Source organism: Microtus ochrogaster, chromosome 19, assembly GCF_000317375.1.
Source record: "Microtus ochrogaster isolate Prairie Vole_2 chromosome 19, MicOch1.0, whole genome shotgun sequence".
In the NCBI taxonomy this organism is placed as follows: domain Eukaryota; kingdom Metazoa; phylum Chordata; class Mammalia; order Rodentia; family Cricetidae; genus Microtus; species Microtus ochrogaster.
The window spans coordinates 7716956-7722060 of NC_022021.1; positions in this window are offsets into that span (position 1 = coordinate 7716956).

Genomic DNA, 5105 nt, shown 5'->3' on the forward strand with positions numbered 1-5105 from the left:
GTTCCAGGACAGGAACCAAAAGCTATGGAGAAACCCTGTCTCGAAAATAAAAAAAAAAAAAAAAAAAAAAAAAAAAAAAAAAAAAAAAAAAAAAAGAAAAAGAAAGAAAGAAAGAAAGAAAGAAAGAAAGAAAGAGAAAGAAAATATATCAAGCTTGAACTGTGTGGTTTTTTTTTGTTTTGTTTTGTTTTGTTTTTTTGTTTGTCTGTTTTTGTTTTAGCTTCTAAATTAGTTAGCTCTGCATTTGTGAGACAGCTATTTGCTTTGGTTCCTCAGCTCTTTAAATAATAAAGTGAAGAAGGTACTTTTAGCTCTGAGGTACTACCATCATATGTGTAACAAACATTTAGTAATAACTGACTTTTATAGATCAATTTCTACATACCAGAATTGTTTGCAGTATGTGGTTTAACTCATTTGATTACATAATAGCTCCATGAAGCAGTTCCTGTTGTCTCCCCTGGTTTTATGGAGAGATATTAACATGCAAGGATGTCAGTTAACTTTCCCAAAGTTTCACGAGGGGATAACAAGGATTTGACCCCTGGCAACCTGTTTTAAAGCTGAAAGCCCTGCATAATCAATATTACAGTGCCTCCTATAACCTCCCAAGAAATCCATTTAAAAGTCTGTTTGTTTGTTTAAAAGCACTTTATTAAAATAAAAAAAGTCTTTTTTTGTGACATGGTGCACACATTATTACTTCTTTGAGTAATAATTAACATTAGGCCATTGAGCAAATTAGTTGACAAGTTCTGTGTGCATAGCACATTGTAAGACAATAAGGAAATAAAAACTGGCATTCTTGCATTCAGATGAATACTTGGTGAAATATAAACTTTATGTCTGAGATAAAAACACTGTGTTTGAGATAACTAAATACTAACAAGATGTACCATTTTTCCAAGACCACAAGCCTAATGTTTTAGACAAAGGCTTTAAATATTTTTCCATGCTTGGCAAAAGAATAATGGAGGAAACAGAGCATTTCTGACCTTGAATCATGAGTCCATTGGGTTTCATTTGACATAAGGAAGGATGTTGAGCTAAGCTAGATGACTGTGACCTAGAAATGAGGATGTCTATGGCAGGAAATTATACAGTGGATATTGATCAGAAGGAATGATACTTAATGGGTACCATGATTGGAAACTCTTGGAATGTGTAGTTTTGAAGGATACAAAGGAAGAATAAGTCATCCAAACAGAACCAGTAGATTCCCTAGTCAAGGGCAACAGGAATAATAGAGTTGTTTCATGAGTATAAATAGGAAGAGAAGTCTTATGAATCCATAAATTGCATCAAATGAAGCCAAAATGTGCTGGAAAATGAAATGAGGAAATACTGCAGAAGGTCGTCAAAGAAGACTGATCGGCACACTGCTCCGAGCGCTCTTCACAGCGATGCTGTTAGAAACCGAGCAGTACAAAGAGTCGGGGTGGGTAAGATCTTGAAGACATAAGTGAAATGGAAAAATCACACCTGTGTAGAAGATGAAGGTTTTGAAAGAGTTGGCAAGATGGATTTGTGCACAGACGAAGACAGAAATGGCCATTGTGAGCAGAGGCCTGAAATACTGGAAAGAAGGATCCTAAGAATTGAGTGGCCGACTTCAGGAGCTTGGGCTGTGAGGCTAACACTGGAAATGAGAGGCGTGTTTTCTCCTTGGCACTGAGGAAGCTTGAAGCAGAAACACAGGATGCTGAGTAAGCTCAAGTCACACTCCTTCAAAATTTTTTGTTACAATAGGAAGAAAATGGGCCAAAGAGGGAGAGAAAGGTTGGGGCAAGGGGAGAGAGACAGAAACAGACTGGGATTGTCTCCAGGGAATTGGTTGACAGTGACTAGAAACATTGCTGACGGTGCTCATAATCAACACAGTTCGGCATGAAGCTAGATGGTGCCGAAGACAGGCTAATCACGGGTGCCTTCAAACAGCTACTATTTAAATATTCAGCTTTTTTAATGACCATGATTTCAAAATGTAACCAGATCAATTTATGTTTTGCCAGTAATGTTAAGTTTTATGTGGATGCCTGACTTTTAATAAGTCTTAAGAAATTGTACTTAAACTTGATAGCAAGAAGAGGAGAGGGCGTTTAGGGGTCGATGAAAGATGGCATCAGTAGCTTCAGTGTGGTGGCAGGCAGGCACCTGTCAGTCTAACTGCATCTCTATAGGCATGTGGCTTCCTCCAAAGACACTTTATTACTTAGAAACCCGACTAGGGACCCAGACTTGTTCATTCATTTGGTAGCTCTGTGGATGCTGTCACAAGGTGATATGTATTGGAAGGGCTTTATTTTGTCTCTCTAGTGTAACATGAGGACTGGCTTGTTGGGGTTTCTGTCATGTCCAGTACCCCACAGCCAGCAAGCCCCAAAGAAATCACACAGAGAGTCTGCATTAATTATAAACTGATTGGACCATTAGCTCAGTCTTCTTATTAGCTCTTGTAGCTTATATTAACCCATTATTCTTATCTATGCTAGCCACATGGCTCGGTACCTTTCTCAACCAGGGAGGTCACATGCTGCCTCTTTGGTGGTCTGGGCTGGACTGGCACAGGAAGCTTCCTGCTTCCCAGAATACTCCTGTTCTCATCGCCCTGCCTCTACTTCCTGTCTGGTTGACCCACCTATACTTCCTGCCTGTCCAATCAGTGTTTCATTAAAATACATGATTGAAAGAATACAGATAATTCTCTGGCACTGCTCTAGCATGGTGAACTTGAGATTTGTGTTTTGCATTAAGACAAATTAAATGCAAGAAAAATTATTTTTAAAAATTATCTACTATGATGTTAGTATATCCTGAAAAATGATGATTATATTTTAAAGTTTAATTACATTTTAAGATTGATGAGGGTAATAGGCCCTAAATAAAAGTAAGATTTGTATATCTCACTGAAAATAGTGAAACAAATCCTAGTAACTGTGATAAGATTGGCACGCATCATTGTAACACTGAAGATGGACACTGAGAAAACAACAGAAGTAAGGTCATAAGTGCCAGAAGAATCAAAATGGAATTTTACAATGTATCCATGAGGAGATGCATGCATGGGTGTGTATGGGGGGGGGAGAGGGAGAGAATCAGGACACAAATAGACAAACAAAAGACTTAAACCCTAAGATATCACCAATTTCTCTAAATGGAAGTGATCTAATCATGCCAATTATTTGTTTGGAAGAAAGGATAAAAATCATAGATCAAACGTATGCTCTCTGATGAGAAATTTACTTCAAACATAGTGACATATGTGGGTATGCTTTAAACATACATTAAAAGGTGGGAAAGTTACATGGTACAAACATTGATGGGGTAAAGTCAGCAGTGGATGTGTTAACAGTAGATGAAGTAGACTCAGATAAAGGTACTATTGAAAGAAGGCCCTTACAGAATGATATGTGAGCCAGCTTGCTAAAAATTCGTAGCAGTTTTAAATGTGTGCACTATTGTAGTTGCTTTTCCTGTTGCTGCAATCAAATGCCTAATGGGAAAAACCCTAACAACTAGAAACACCTGGAGTATATGCCTTAAACATACTAAAAATGAATAATACAAAGATACAAATAAAAATTCCAAACATGGAAATTAATACAAACCCGTGGTCAAACTGGAAGTTACAAAGGAAAAGAAAATTCTACCCAAATGGTTATAAACACAACCAAGCATGTTGAGGGAGTGGAGGGATGAATCACAGGCTGAAGGGAAATGTGCAGAACATATGTCTGTTAAAAAGACTTGTGCAAGCCGGGCGGCAGTGGTGCAAGCTGGGAGGTGGTGGCACACCCTTTTAATCCTAGCAATCAGGAGGCAGAGGCAGGCAGATCTCTGTGAGTTTGAAGCCAACCTGGTCTATACGAGCTAGCTCCAGGACAGCCACAGAAATACAAAGAAACCTTGTCTTGAAAAACAAAAGACTTGTGCCCCAACCCCAAACACCAAAAAGAAAATTTAAAAACACAGAAGCAGGCATTGATCAGCTTTCTGTTGCTGTACATAGAAAACCTGAGATACTCAACTTTAAAGGGGGAAGTTTACTTGGCTCTGGTTTTGGGAGTACCAGTTTGTGATCAATTGAATTGTGATCAGTTGCTTTTGGCCATGGCGAGGCTGCATGTGATGCTAGACTGTGTGTGGTGATGTAACCTATATGTCTCATGGATTCTGGAAAGCAAAAGGTGAGTGAAGAGCCAGAATGCCAAACTCTTCTTCAAGGGCATACTTCCATAGGAGAGACAGGAAGATGCCCATCAAGCCCCACCCCCCGCCAAGCACTGTTCTCATTTGGCACTATGAGGACAGTGCCAAAGCTGGAGATCAGGAATTAGAATGGACCTTTGGATGCGTTTAACCAAATCATAGCAACAAGAAAGCAAATAACCCAACCTAAAAGTGGGGAAAAGTTATAGACAGACAGATAGCTTACAAAAATGTCATATGAAAACAAGTGAGCATTTTGAAACAGGGTAAACACCATTGCCATTCGAGAATTGAAAATTAAAAGAACAATGGGATGTCGCTACACGCCTCCTGGAGCAGAATGCCCCAAATCCAAACTTGACAACACCAAGTGGTCCGCAGGCCCCAAGTACATGGAGGAACCATCAGTAATTATAGCTGGGAATGCAAAACTTTGAAAGACAGCATAAAATAAATGTTGTCTTGCGGAGTGTTGTGTGTTAGTGTTCTCCCTCAAAAAGGTGTGCCGAGGGCTGGGGATACAGCTCTGTTAAATGCTCCCTCACCTAGCACATACAGAGTACCACGTTCCAGTGCCCAGAATCTCAGAAACCACGTACCATGCATGTGATTTCAGAAGCAAGAGGATAGGAATTTTAAGTTCTTTTTACTACATAGTAAATTAAAAGCCACCCTGGATACATCAGACCCTGCCTCAAAAAACAAAAACAGAGCAAAGAATTAAGCTTTGTTGAACCCCAAATCCCAATACCGATGAGTGTGACCCTATTTGAATATAGGGCCACTAAGGGTACTGTTGTTCTTTTGGAAAACTACAACTCCCATGCTCCCCCTGGACTATGGATACCTGTCGCTCCCCGTTAAAAAGGCAGGGCCACACGAGGCCCTCTCTCTCT